The sequence below is a fragment of the Triticum aestivum genome, chromosome 5A, assembly GCF_018294505.1.
Source record: "Triticum aestivum cultivar Chinese Spring chromosome 5A, IWGSC CS RefSeq v2.1, whole genome shotgun sequence".
Taxonomy (NCBI): Eukaryota; Viridiplantae; Streptophyta; class Magnoliopsida; order Poales; family Poaceae; genus Triticum; species Triticum aestivum.
This window is the reverse complement of record NC_057806.1, coordinates 298778561-298794598: the sequence shown is the minus strand read 5'-3', so window position 1 is coordinate 298794598 and position 16038 is coordinate 298778561. Positions and strand designations below refer to the sequence as shown.

General features: G+C 44.5%; 1 long non-coding RNA gene across 1 annotated transcript; it reads right to left on the bottom strand.

The window, feature by feature from the left end:
- Positions 1-8066: 8066 nt before the first annotated feature.
- Positions 8067-8909, bottom strand: LOC123103034 (uncharacterized). Its single transcript, XR_006449597.1, has 3 exons — positions 8813-8909; positions 8612-8730; positions 8067-8542 (listed from the first exon to the last, which is right to left on the bottom strand). It is a non-coding gene; the product is annotated as an uncharacterized lncRNA (long non-coding RNA).
- Positions 8910-16038: the final 7129 nt, after the last annotated feature.

Genomic DNA, 16038 nt, shown 5'->3' with positions numbered 1-16038 from the left:
AGAGTACATCATTTCCTCTCATTGCATTATTTCCATTTGAGATCATCTTGATGCTCGAAATTCTGTTGGAAGAGAGCTATTTGAGTTAATTGTCAGATCTGCTGCTCCAAATAGCTATTTGTCATTTTTGCCATGATTATTGTGTGCATGATATGCCCCTGAGCTCTACATGTGTTTTGTTATATGCTTTGCCATCTTTACAGAGGTGCTATCCATGTATTTTTTTTGATATGTGTGGTGACTAGCACAAGTTTGCAAAGTGGTGCATTCGTTAATGCTGATTTCAGGGACTTAGCAATTCCACAAAGTCCTTGATCTGTTTTTATCAATATGCCATATGTTCATGTTGTTTCCTAGTGATTCGTGCCTCTTTTGAGGATGATCAGTAAGGATGATTTGTTAAACTTGTGGTACTCTATCCATCCATGTCTTTGTTTGCAATTATGGAGTACCCTAGCTTGAGTCAATTGAGCTCTACTTTTGCTATTTCGTGAATCTGGGCAGATTGTCTACTTGTTAGCGATTTTGCTGAGGATGTTGTAGTTGATCCATGCATGCTATGTTGTTGTTCTTGCCATGTCTAGCTTATACAAGGTGTATTATTGATGGGTGTATGCTTAGTTTGTCATGCCTTGCTCTGTAGTGAGTGCGTCGAGCTCGTAAACATGCCTACTTGCTATCATATTTGCATGCTCCAGTTTTTCACAGTCTGTAATCTGATTATGTTTTTGCCATGTTCACATGCTTGCAATTGTATTTTCTGACCCCTTTTGGCTCAAGGTCACTAAGGGACTTTTGTTAAGCTCTTTGAGTAGCTTCATGCCATGCTTTACTTTGCCATGTTAAGTTCCTTTAGCATATAGTTTTCATGCTCCAAAGTGTTCTACCTGATCTGAAATTCCAGACTAGTGTTAATTTCACTAAGTCTGAAACCTGTTTACCAATTGCACCTTTGCCATGCTTGTTTGAACCTGTTAATGGATGAATCAGCCGTAGCTCAGTGTTCATCTTTTGTCAAGCATCATGATTTGATCACTGCCATGTATTTTGTTGCCATGTTTGAGTGTTGTAGCATATTTAACTTGATGCATTTATATGGCTACTTGCTGTTTATCGCAGACCGGTGACATATTTTTTTGCTTGCCATTTCCAAACCATGCATCCGATTCCTGTGTTCTTTATATCGATTTCAACCGAAATCACCTCACATTTCCAGTGGCACTCTTGGATTTCCAAGTTGAGGCCAGGTTCAATCATTCCTTGTTAAATCATGCATATGCATCGCATACCGCATCCCGCATATCATACCATGTTCATGTGTTGGTTGTTTACTATGTTGTGTGCTTCTTTCCGGTGTTTGCTTCTTCGGGTTGGTTCCGATAACATCGCGTTTGTGAGGACCCGTTCTCCTACGTCCGTTTGTCTTCTTCATGGACTCGTTCTTCTTCCTTGCGGGATTTCAGGCAAGATGATCATACCCTCGAAATCACTTCTATCTTTGCTTGCTAGTTGCTCGCTCTTTTGCTATGCCTATGCTACGATACCTACCACTTGCTTTTCATACCTCCCATATTGTTGAACCAAGCCTCTAACCCACCTTGCCCTAGCAAACCGTTGATTGGCTATGTTACCGCTTTGCTTAGCCCCTCTTATAGCGTTGTTAGTTGCAGGTGAAGATTGAAGTTTGTTCCTTGTTGGAACATCGAGATGTTGTTCCTTGTTGGAACATGTTTACTTGTTGGGATATCACAATATCTCTTATTTAATAAATGCATCTATATACTTGGTAAAGGGTGGAAGGCTCGGCCTTATGCCTGGTGTTTTGTTCCACTCTTGGCGCCCTAGTTTCCGTCATATCGGTGTTATGTTCCCGGATTTTTGCGTTCCTTACGCGGTTGGGTAATAATGGGAACCCCTTGACAGTTCGCCTTGAATAAAACTCCTCCAGCAAGGCCCAACCTTGGTTTTACCGTTTGCACTTACAACCTATTAACCTTCCCTTGGGTTTTCGCGAGCCCGAGGGTCATCTTTATTTTAAACCCCCCGGGCCAGTGCTCCTCTGAGTGTTGGTCCGAAACGGACAGCCTGCGGGGCCACCTCGGGGCAACTCGAGGGTTGGTTTTACTCGTAGTTTGACCTATCCGGTGTGCCCCGAGAACGAGACATGTGCAGCTCCTATCGGGATTTGTCGGCGCATCGGGTGGCTTTGCTGGTCTTGTTTTACCATTGTCGAAATGTCTTGTAACCGGGATTCTGAGTCTGATCGGGTCTCCCCGCTAGAAGGAATATCCTTCGTTGACCATGAGAGCTTGTGATGGGCTAAGTTAGGACACCCTGCAGGGATTTGAACTTTTGAAAGCCGTGCCCGCGGTTATGGGCAGATGGGAATTTGTTAACGTCCGGTTGTAGAAAACCTGAAGTTGACCTTAATTAAAATGCATCAACCGCGTGTGTAACCGTGATGGTCTCTTCTCCGCGGAGTCCGGGAAGTGAACACGGTGTTGGAGTTATGCTTGACGTAGGTTGTTCTAGGATCACTTCTTGATCATAGTTGTTCGACCGTGCTTTGCCTTCTCTTCTCGCTCTCATTTGCGTATGTTAGCCACCATATATGCTAGTCGCTTGCTGCAGCTCCACCTCATACCTTTACCTTACCCATAAGCTTAAATAGTCTTGATCGCGAGGGTGCGAGATTGCTGAGTCCCCATGACTCACAAATACTTCCAAAACCAGCTTGCAGGTGTCGATGAGTCCGTGTAGATGACGCAACCAAGCTCAGGAGGAGCTCGATGAAGATCGTGTCCTTTGTGTTGTTTCGTTCTAGTTGATCAGTAGTGGAGCCAAGTTGGGGTCGATCGGGGATCTGTGTCGCTTTTGGGGTTCTTCTTTTATTTTGGTTCCGTAGTCGGACCTTGATTGTATCTGGATGATGTAATGCTTTATTCATGTAATTGTGTGAAGTGGCGATTGTAAGCCAACTATGTATCTTTTCCCTTATGTATTACATGGGTTGTGTGAAGATTACCTCACTTGCGACATTGCTTTCAATGCGGTTATGCCTCTAAGTCGTGCTTCTACAGGTGGGAGATATAGGCGCATCGAGGGTGTTACACTGGATCTCGACCAATCAACTTGCAATCGATTGTACCCCTAAGCCTATTCAACTTATCCATCCTTAATCAGAGCGTTTTCTTCCGGTCCCTTGTCCTGGAATTCATAATTCCTCTGCATTTGAGCTTTGAGTTATTCAGTTGTTTCCATAATCTGATCTCCTTTCATTGTTTCTTCTTCTGATTGTGTGCCGATGCTCCCATCAGCTCCGTTGTGGACCGTCAAATCCTTTGTTGAATTATCATCCAACAGTGTCCTTTGTATACAAAAACCTCGAGAAGTTCTTTCCCTGATACATAATGTTATTGGTAAATCCTATTCTCTGATTTGGCCGACCATGCTCTGCTTTCGAGCTGGTGATATTTTCTATTGAAGCTTGTGGTATATGTTTCCATGATGCCCCAGTGGTTTGAACCTATGTCTTTCCCTAATTTGTGTGAACCCGAAAACTTCTACGGGTCACACTCTACTATTGTTTCGTCATATAGTTTTTCAACACTACAACCACTTGAAATGTGAGAAGTGAATCAAAGGTTATGCATTGGAGAAGTGGGAGTAGACCTTGAACTTTGTGTTCATGCCCGTGGACACGATGTAGATCTTATCATGGAAGCTTCTCTTAAACTAATTACCCCCTTGATATAATATCATCTTGTGTCTGTGGATTGACCCCTTTGCAATCGTGGTTTCGACCATATTTTCTCCTTAATACCATTTCTCCGACAAGTTGAAGTACTTGTCTTGTGCAGATCATTGCACCTGTCCAACCTTTACTTTGATCTACCGTCAAGTATTACACTATGATATCTTGATAATGTCATGGAACTGCATAACTTCTTATGGGTTCTTCATTAACTTTTATTTCTCACCGATTCCAATTTTTCTGGGTTCTGGGTTGTCGTCAACCGAGAACACCGATATGTTAACCGATTCTGCATTCCGGTTCGATGACCCTAATTAATTTTCGTTGCTTATGAGTTTAATAATCCTTCAAGTCATTCCTAGCCTGATCGGCTATACCATTATTGGGCTAATTTTTAACTGCGCTACCTGGTCCTTCTTCACGGAGCACAAATTTCGACAGGGAGCTAATCTTACGTCGATCTTCCTTGTCATATCATTTATCCTTGAATGGAAAACTTGATTTCGAGTTTGTTTCATACCCATCATTCTGATAACTTTCGCTTCACCCTTCCTTTTGCTTGATGTCATCGATGATCGATTATATCCTCATGAAACCCCTCGACAAGTGTGTCGTGATAATCATCAACATTTTGACCCCTTCCAAGATATCAATTAAATTCATGATGAGAAGTACCATCCTTGCCCTCGATGATTTGTGTTATCATCGACCACTTTATTGCCTTTCGTTCAACACAAACTTGTACGTGTTTCGTGATATACCTTGAGATCCTTGCTATCCAACATTTATTCTTTACCTTGGAGTATTACCACCTTTTATGTTAAGATAAGAATGTCGTGAGAATTTCGCCACCTCTTAACAATTCTTGATACAAGTGATACTCCTTGCCATATCTGTTCGCTCCTTGGTCCCCATGTTGTTTCTAACTGGAAAACCGACAATTGAACTATGATGTGCGACTTCAAAACTTCTAGCAACCCTATTGCTTTTGTTGATGACATTCCGGTAACCACCGATGGACGAGAACTTTGCCTATTGGTCCGCCTCATTCAACGAGCAGGAAAATGGTTCTCTTCATCCCTCGCCCTTGGTATCGATGTTGTTGTCGACATAACTGATAGACTATCCTCTGACATGCCTTGCTTACATGATCGTGTAAGACGTCATCGCGTCCCTACTTTTAACCCACCTGGTGGGCCCATAACCCACAGTTCCACATGATCGAAACCTGACTCTCCGGCACACCCCCTAGTTTCCAAGGTTATTCCTCGCGCTTGACTCCATATGCATTCATGGGTCACCTTCCTAGAAATGACCTATTCTGGTATCAGACACAATACTTATTCCCGTTGCACTGAACCCCTTTCACGCCCTGTTTCCGGCAATGAATGATTGCCTATCCGCTCGAAACTTCTTATTGCGCCGTCTTAATTGCTCTCGATATTTTCTTAAGTTCCAATTCGAGAGTTACTTCCCGCCACCTTCCCTGATGTTATCTATCAGATAAGCAACCTTGTAGCTAGACATTCGTTCTTCCAAAGATACCCCTTAACCTTTTCGTAAGTACGATGGAGTTTCTGAAGAAACAATGATAACTTCGTCATGATGACCTAGAGCAGAGCGTTGAAGACATCAACGAGAGGGATCAACATCTTGAGAAGAGCAACTCAGGACGAGAAGGTCCGCTAGAAATTTGTAACCATAACTTTCCCCCTCACTCTACCTCTTAAATCTCGGGACGAGATTTCTTGTAGTGGAGGAGATTTGTAACACCCTGAGAATCATGCTACAGTAACCTTCCCCTAATGGTGGCCATGTCACCGTGATTACTATGCAGCTTGCCACTTGTCCAAAATCGAAGTCAAATTCAAATTAAAATTTCAAGTGAAATTATTACTTCTTCGAGCGGAAAAAACTAAAATGTTCGAATATTAGTATAAATTCCCCTGATCAATATTCATGTTGGGACCAGCATCATTTGAAACTTCAAAATTGCCCTTATATATTTTTGATTTGAGCAAACAACACTTAGTGGCTCCTTTAAATTCAAACTGAAAATAAAGCCTTTCAAAAATTATGTAAGACTCCGTGGTTAGTTCCACGATATTGCAAAGTATTTATGAGACAAGTTTCCTATTTAACAAAATTTAGTTGGATCGAAAACAAAATACAAAACAGTGAGCAAAATATAAAACAGTAAATATAAGCGGGAAAAGGCCTGATAAGCTACTGTGTGGGTGGGCTCTATGTAGCTATAGTGCATTCGTCCCAAGCCCACCACGGCCTTCTCCTTCTTCCTACTGTACATGAGGAGGCAGCGTCCTGGCGTGGCCGCGCACACAGCCGTCCACGTCATGGATGTCGCCGTGTCGACCATCCGGAGCCCCCTGGAGATGCATAAGGACCTCCCCGACCGAGTGGACTAGCCGTCCAGTTCGCCCCCCTCGCGCCTCTCTGTTCAGATTTAGAGCTCGCCCGGGTCGTGGCCGTCATCGTCACCGCGGCCACCGTCCATCTCAGCGCCTGAGGAGACGTCTAGGAGCTCCGCCATTGCCGTCTCCTTCGCCCTCGCCGAAGTGCTCGAGCTAGGACACCCAGTACGCTCGGCATCGGGCACACCTTCATCGGTAAATCGCCGGCGTCTGACGTCGTTTGCCACGGCTCCGGTCCACCCCGGCCTTTGTCGACCGTGCCCACGAGCTCTATGTGAGCCCCTCCTCTTCCCCATGCTTGCCCCCTCGATTCGTTGCGGTAGCCTCCGTCCCCGAGCTCGTCTGAGCTCGCGCGTACGCGTACGTACGTGTGTACTGCTGCTGCTCCTGCGCTGTTGCTGCCGCTGCTGTGCGCGCGCGCCCGCACGCGTCCTCGCCGCGGTTGCTCACCAACCGTTGTGGCTGCGCTGCTTGCTACTGCCTCTGCTCTTGCAGTGTCGTTGTGCTGCCGCCATTGCTCCTTTGCTCTGCTGCTGCTACTAGTGTTGCTTTACTGTTGCTATTGCCGCCTGGCTGCGCCCGTCTCCGTTGCCTGCTGCTCGCCCCACGCCGCGCCCATCACTCCCGGCCACGCCTGGCCCTGCTTGCCATTCCGCGCGCCCCCCTGCACCTGCCCGCACTGTTTCTGCTGAAGCTCTTGCCCTGCTGCTGCGCTAACTGCTGCTGCTTACTGTACTACTAGTTAGCTTTTCAATATCTACATTGACTAACCCTCTAGGCAGCCTCTAATCAGCCCTAAACAACTACTAACAGGCCAAAAATAAATATGAGTAGGATGTACACTTGACAAACTTCATATTACTCCACTGGACCAAATTTATTTGATGCATGGTTTAAATCCTACAAAAATCACAAAATGCTATCTTTTCTTAGGGGGATTTGGTGTTTTGCCCCCCCCCCCCCCCCTCTTACTTTGGACTTTGACTATTTGCCACTCTTTACTTTGTATTTGATCTTTTGCCATCTTTTACTTTGCACTTTGATCTTTTGCCACTTTGTAACACAAAAACAATCTTTGCAAATGATAGAAGAAATGCATGCACAAATCAGAGGACAAGTATACCCTTATACCTCTTTGACTGAAACATAGATCAACCTCACCCCAAAAACGTGATGAACCCTTGATGCTGCCTTGCTGCCCCCCACCCCACCCCTGCTCCTCTCCGGCGGCCCTGCTGCCCTACTGCCGCGCCGCCTCCTGCTTTCCTTGCTGCCCCCCCCCCCCCCCCCCCGTGCTGCTCCCTCGCATCTCGCACTCGCCTCGCTTCACGTGCTCAAAGTAGTTGAGCTGAAAGTTGAAATGCATGAAACCATTGAACCATTGAGCCAACTATGATGAAACTTTCCCAGATTAGTCACACATACATGAGTGATTTTCTGTAATTTTTTCTTTTTTTTTTGAGAACTTTTAAATTTCGGTCAAACTCTGGTCAAACTAGTTAAGCTGAATGTTGAAGTGCATAGAAACGTTGAACCATCGATCAAAAATTTATGAAACTTGCACATATTAGTCATTCATGCGTGAGTGATTTTCTGTAATTTTTTCAATTTTTTCTGAGAACTTTCAAATTTGGTCAAAATTTGCAGCTGAAATTTGAATTTCCTCCAAAATGGCTCATCAAAATGAGCTCAAATTTTACCAGAATGGTCACACATATATGGTTCTTTATATGGATTTTTTTCCAATTTTTTCTGGGTTGTTCGAAAAAAATTCCAAAAGTTGGGCAGCATTTTGGCTCAATTTGGACAGCATTTCCACTGTTTATGCACATATCATCCAAATCCTAACATATATTTCCAGAAAGACATTCATATCCATATCACACTTGAACTCAGTATAGAAAAATAAAGCATTTCACATGTCCATACATCATTCATTTTCATACATCATCTAACATAAGGTGTCAAGTCTGGCATATTACAACCAAAAACATAAGGAAACATTTGATGCATTGTTCCACACAAAGTAGGATGGCAAGTCTGGCAAACTATAACTAAAAGCATAGAGAACATAGAAGATCAATCACAACACTAGCTCTTCCTTCTCTTCGGGGTCAACTTTCTAGCCCTTGAGCTCGAGGACATGTCATATGCAATCATGGTGTTCCCAACGGTTGTGGTAGGTTGCTGGGACGCCTCATCAGCCAACGCCATAGTCAACATCCTTCTTGTCACAGGATTGGGACTGCCTTGAAGACTATGTGGCATAGTGATCATGTGCCTACTGGGAGTGGCAACAACTTCAAGTTGTGGTGCTGCATGTGTTTCCTCATCAGCCAACGCCGCAGCCAACATCCTGCATGTATTGAGAAATGTAAGAATTGCAAGGAAAATTATATATTTCTATAGTGTGTGGATGTGTTACCTTCTTGTCACTGGATTGGGACTGCCTTGAAGACGGGTTGCTCGCTTCCATCATCAAGCTTGGCGACATAAGAAGCAAGTCTAACAGTTATTGTGAAAACATTGGGTGGTGGAGGCATCCTACTCGACAATAAGCAACTACAGAGTTAGCGTGTTAAATAATGAGCAACAAATAGAAGCAGTAGATACTTTGCTTTCTCACCTCGGCTTGGTTGAGAACAAAGTCTCGGGTAAGCCATCACCCGTCTCCGGTTCGGCCATCATCAACACTTAGCTCATCTCAAATTTATGGTCTGCATCAACAATAAATCAACCAACCATCAAATCTCTAGTGACAAGCAATAATCAAATAGGAATAGCACTGCAGCCTACGGGCATGAGCAGCAGCGGCAGTCACGGCCATGAGCAGCACCAAATTATTTACATTTCAATTATCATGCAATACATTTTGATATCTATATTTAGTGTTGTCGATATTTGCATATTCTTCTATAAACTTGGTCTAGCTTAGGACAAACACATAACTTGAAACAATTTGGAATGAAACATCAAAAAGGATATATGCATATGTAGGTTCTTCTTTTCCTACTATATTAAGAATATAGTAATATAGCAGTGTATATCAGATTACTCCAAAAGTTAGCCGTGTAATCACAAGTTATATTCCAACGAAACTGAAAGCACATGAATAAATAATCAGTACACCATTTATTTTCTTGGAGCAACACTTCCCTAAGATCTCAATTCCAAATTTTATCAATCTTCTCACCTTGACATATTCGCAAGTACAAAAGGGAGCAACAAATAGGAATAGTTATATTGTGAAAACACATGGGGTGAGAAGCAACAGCACTGGCCACACACGGCCACCAGAAGCTGCAGCTGCGGACAACACGGGCGACGAGCAGCAGTAGAGGCCATGAGCCGCTACTTCTGCCCTGCTGCTCCCAGAAGCTGCAGCTGCGGACAACACGGGCGACGAGCAGCAGTAGAGGCCATGAGCCGCTACTTCTGCCCTGCTGCTCCCCGGATGCCCGCCTGCCACGCACGGCAACGAGCAGCAGCAGTGGTGGCGCGCACATGCACGCAGGCGGCGGGGACGCATGGCCAGGAGCAGCAGATGCGGTGGCGGCGGCGCACGGGCAGGCAAGGGGCGGCAGCGGCGCAAAACGTGTGTGGAGGTGGTGGCCGGCGACGGGCGGCGGGCGGACAGGCGGTGGCCGGCAGCGGAGCAAAACGCGAGGGGCGATGGCGGCGACAAGTAACCCTAACCCTAGGTGGCAAAGGCCGGGGCGGGAAAGAAGACTCGCCTTCGCCGTCGCGGACCACCGGGGCCGTCGCCGTTGCCGTCGTTGACCACGTGCATCTCCTGGAGCTGGCCGCCGCCGTCTCCTACAGACGAGCAGGGGATGAGTTGCGAAAGAACGAGTTCCTCGTCCTCTCGTTTCTGGTCAATCTGTTCGGGAGGGGCAAGTTTGTCATTATACGTGGGACCCATCTGACAGAGGGCAAAAGATTAAAGTGCAAAGTAAAAGATGGCAAAAGATCAAATACAAAATAAAGAGTGGCAAATAATCAAAGTCCAAAGTAAGGGGGGGAACCAAATCCCCCCTTTTCTTAACCCTAGCATTGTGTGTGCGTGTGTGTTCTGTGTGTGGTGGCCGACCGGCTCTCCGTTAGCTAACTTGTACTCCTACTAGTTAGTCTAATCAGTGGTTAGGTATAGTGCAAATGATAGGTGGACCCCCCTCTAAATATCCACTTAAAAAGAAAATGCAAAATATGTGTGAATGACACCTAGGCCCCATCTACAGTTTTGACCAGTCAACAGTTGACTATTGACTGCACTGTTGACTAAGTCAACAGGGACCCCTGGACCCACTGTCAGCCTCCGGTGGCCCTGCTGTGTGCACTCAGCTGGGTGCACATAGCAGTTTCCCCTTTTATTCCGAATTAATAATAATTTCGGAATATTGTTAAAACTTTGAAAAATCATAGAAAATAATCCGTAACTCCGATGAAAAAGTTTTATACATGAAAGTTGCTCAGAACGACGAGACGAATCCGAACACGTGGTTTGTTTACCTGTCGGATGCCTCTAACTATCTGAACATGGAGCTTTCCCCCTCCGGTCATCTGTCTGACACAGGTCTAAAACCGGGAAAATATTCTCGGTTAAATTCCTCCTTCACCTATATCGTATAGCCATACGTTAGGTCACTCCTAGCACAATGTTTGCCGTTTCTTGCTTTGTGTTACATTTGATTGCTCTCTTATTTATTGTGTTCCCTCTCCATTACTTATTTCTGGTAGACTCCGAGACCGTTGCCGATGCTCGTGTGTTCGACTACGCTGTTGATGACCCCTCTTTCTTGCCAAAGAAACCAGGCAGCCCCCCCCCCCCTTGATCACCAGATATCACCTACTCTCCTCTATACTGCTTGCATTAGAGTAGTGTAGCATGTTACTGCTTTCCTTTAATCCTATTCTGATGCATAGCTTGACATTGTTGCTACAACTGTTGATACCTTACCTGCAACCCTAAATGCTTAGTATAGGATTCTAGATTATCATCAGTGGCCCTACATTCTTGTCAGTCTGCCATTCTATACTATCGGGCCATGATCACGTCGGTGTTGATCATGGGTTTATACTATACATACATACTATACATGTTGTGACTAAAGTCGGGTCGGGTCGTAGAGTACCCGCAAGTGATTCCGATGTGGGGGCTGAAGGGGCAGGTGGTTCCATCCAGGTAGTGGTGGGCCTGGGTTCCCGACGGCCCCTGACTGTTACTTTGTGGCAGAGCGACATGGCAGGTTGAGACCACCTAGGAGAGAGGTGGGCCTGGCCCTGGTCGGCGTCCGTGGTTACTTCAAAATAACACGCTTAATGAGATCTTGGTATTTGATCTGAGTCTGGCCACTGGCCTATACGCACTAACCAACTACGCGGGAACAGTTATGGGTACTCGACGTCGTGGTATCAGCCGAAGCCTTCTTGACGTCAGCGACTGAGCGGCGCGCGCCGGGTTGGACTGGAACGCCTGCTCTTGTATTAGGGAGGCCAGGTCTGCTTACCGGCCGCGTTCGCAACATGCAGGTGTGAAATGGGCGATGGGCCCAGACCCCTATGCCATAGGATTTAGACCGGTGTGCTGACCTCTTTGTTGTGCCTAGGTAGGGCTGCAACGGGTTGATCTTCCAAGGCCGGGCATGACCCAGGAAAGTGTGTCCGGACAAAGAGGATCGAGCGTGTTGGGAAATGTGGTGCACCCCTGCAGGGAAGTTTATCTATTCGAATAGCCATGTCCCTCGGTAAAAGGATGACCCAGAGTTGTACCTTGACCTTATGACAACTAGAACCGGATACTTAATAAAACACACCCTTCCAAGTGCCAGATACAACCGGTGATCGCTCTCTCACAGGGCGACGAGGGGAGGATCATCGGGTAGGGTTATGCTATGCGATGTTACTTGGTGAACTTACCATCTACTCTCTTCTTCTGCTGCGAGATGGAGGTTAGCAGAAGCGTAGTCTTCGATAGGACTAGCTATCCCCCTCTTATTCCGGCATTCTGCAGTTCAGTCCACATATACTACCCCTTTCATTGATACCAATGCATATGTAGTGTAGCTCCTTGCTTGCGAGTACTTTGGATGAGTACTCATGGTTGCTTTGCTCCCCCTTTTCCCCTTTCTATATCCGATTGTTGCGACCAGACATTGGAGTCCAGGAGCCAGACGCCACTGTCGATGACGACTGCTTCTACTCGGGAGGTGCATACTACTACGTGCAGGCCACTGACGACGACCAGGAGTAGTTTAGGAGGATCCCAGACAGGAGGCCTGCGCCTCTTTCGATCTCTATCCCAGTTTTTGCTAGCCTTCTTAAGGCAAACTTGTTTAACTTATGTCTGTACTCAGATATTGTTGCTTCCGCTGACTCGTCTATGATCGAGCTCTTGCATTCGAGTCCTCGAGGCCCTGACTTGTAATATGATGCTTGTATGACTTATTTTATTTGTAGAGTTGTGTTGTGATATCTCCTCGTGAGTCCCTGATCTTGATCGTACATGTTTGCGTGTATGATTAGTGTACGGCCAAACTGGGGGCATTACACATGATCGAGACTCATCTCCGATCAATAACCAATAGCGGAACCTGGATGCTCATATTGGTTCCTACATATTCTACGAAGATCTTTATCGGTCAAACCGCATAACAACATATGTTGTTCCCTTTGTCATTGGTATGTTACTTGCCCGAGATTCGATTAACGGTATCATCATAGCTAGTTCAATCTCGTTACCGGCAAGTCTCTTTACTCGTTCCATAATGCAACATCTTGCAACTAACTCATTAGTCACATTGCTTGCAAGGCTTATAGTGATGTACATTACCTAGAGGGCCCAAAGATACCTCTCTGACAATCAGAATGACAAACCCTAATCTTGATCTATGCCAACTCGACAAACACCATCGGAGACACCTGTAGAGCATCTTTATAACCACCCGGTTAGGTTGTGACGTTTGATAGCACACTAAGTGTTCCACCGGTATTCGGGAGTTGCATAATCTCATAGTCATAGGAACATGTATAAGTTATGAAGAAAGCAATAGCAATAAACTAAATGATCATTATGCTATGCTAACGGATGAGTCTTGTCCATCACATCATTATCTAATGATGTGATCCCGTTCATCAAATGACAACACATGTCTATGATTAGGAAACTTAACCATCTTTGATTAACGAGCTAGTCAAGTAGAGGCATACTAGGGACCCTCTGTTTTGTCTATGTATTCACACATGTACTAAGTTTCCGGTTAATACAATTCTAGCATGAATAATAAACATTTATCATGATATAAGGAAATATAAATAACAACTTTATTATTGCCTCTAGGGCATATTTCGTTCATATATGTAGAAATATTGGGGATGTCTAAAACTTTAAATACACAATGCATAACTTTGGTGGCACCTGCCTCGCAAACCCGAAATCACCCTTGGATATGTATATATATATATATATATATATATATATATATATATATATATATATATATATAATGACATAATGTTGTACCTAGCTAGGATGCTTGCCCGACCACCTCCCACTTCGTGTCAGCGGGGCGGATGCACGTAATGATCGATACTTTGGTCATACATGCATGTCGCCATGACCTACCATAAGATGGACCAATGAATCTATCGTTTGGTCAAACGACAGTTGTTGTTGTCGATAAACCGCTTGGGCCAATAGATTGAACCATCATAAAAATCACACGAGAGGGACCACAAAACTAGCACCTCTTGCATGCGGCCCAAAATGATGTACGTTGGGAAGGGGTGATGTGTGTTTTCAATATGGAATAATGTACAATTTAGATGTGGTGCCTATCTCTCGATACAGACAACAACCATGAAGGCGAGGTAGTTAAGGACGAGATACGCAGGGTTTGATGTAGGTCAAACCCAGCAATCTGAGCATGTGCGAGGGAATCCTGACAACGCATGAGCTCAAGCTTTGGTTGAGCGACATGTGATGGTGATCGGCCCTAACACGAACTAGGAGGAATCCATTCATGGACAACACATACCCCTCATTATAGGTTAAAGGGATGATATATATATATATATACACACTCGGGGAGCCCACAGATATGTGTGTCGTCACAAAAAACCACACAAGGGAGACGTGGTCGATGAGAAGACCCCGTATACACTTCATGCGGCCCGAAAATATGTATGGGTATGGTGGTGTGTGATGTGTTTAAATCCCAAATACACAACTTCGATGGGCCACCAATTAGATTACAAACCAAGCACCGTACCCGACTCTAAGCCTGGTTCAATACGTATGGTGTCAGTTTCCCAACTTCGAGACGGCAGCGGCGGGGGGGGGGGGTCGTCCCACGCATGCGCTCAAACTTTATTTGGTCTAGCATGGGACACACACACACACATACATACACACACACACACACACACACACACACACATCTGTACACCTATATAGTGTGCGAATAACTTTGAAAGTTGGTCGTTGGATGAAGCCAATCCGACGGTACAGAGATGGCAAATCCGAGCACTACTGGCCGTTGGATATCATCTACATTCCACCAGATTCTGCCACATGTACAATCTAAAAGACTCCATGGTTGAACTTAAGCATAATGCACAAACCTCAAAACACAAGCACTTCTCCTTTGTTCTCTAGAATCTTCCATATCTTAATTGCCTAAACTTTTTTCTAAATGAATTGGCACTTTTCGTTTTTACCTTTATAATGCACAATTCCATGAATCTTAAAATATTTTTTTATAAAACTAATTGATTTTAGATGAGATAAACTATAAGAATTAAACGAACATCTACATCATGCATATATAACTCAAAGCTTACATGCTATAGTGTGGTATTTATTCATAATTTGTTTACCAAATCTCATGCGTGCAATGCATGTGTACCTTACTAGTACTAATAGGAAACCATCATGGTCAAACCCTTCTCGTTGTTGGGTCAAAGGGATAGATTGTGTGGGCCCCCCTAATTGTCGGTAAAGGATAGTATATATACCTCGGGGAGCGCACAGATATGTGCCGCGTCTATAAGACGCACAAGGGAGACATGCTCGAGAAGAACACCCTGCCCCCTATACCCTGCATGTAACCTAAAAAAGGTTTATATAATCGCCATGATAGGTCAAGTCAATCATTCTTTAATTTTTTAGAGGAAAAAGTAACCAATAAAAACATAGTAGGTTTATATAATCATCATGACAAGTCTAGTCAATCATTCTTTAATTTTTTTAGAGCAAAAAATAACCCATAAAAACATAGTCTACAAATTAGCAAAACAAGGATCCCAAGGTTTATATAATTGCCATGATAGGTCACTATAGAGATATATTTATGATAGGTCAAGTCAATCATTCTTTAATTTTTAGAGGAAAAAGTAACCCATAAAAACATAGTAGGTTGATATAATCACCATGACAATTCTAGTCAATCATTCTTTAATTTTTTAGAGCAAAAAATAACCCATAAAAACATAGTCTACAAATTAGCAAAACAACGATCCCAATGTTTATATAATTGCCATGATAGGTCACTATAGAGATATAATATATCTATATAATGACCGTGTCATGGCATTTAAATGAAGCTTGAGATATGCAACTTCCCACCGGGTCACCCATCCTTGGACTACTCCAGCCCAAGCACGCTTAACTCGTGCATTCTATTCGACTAGGCTAGCGGATGGGAAGCCAGCCCTTGCTGATAAGAATTGCCTCCTTGCCATTAAGGCGTTTCACGCTGGTCACCCTATGGGACCTACTCCCTCCTATCACACACATTGTGCTTTTAGAAACTGTATGGGATATTTTACATCGCCAGTGTGTCGCCGCTAGCCTTC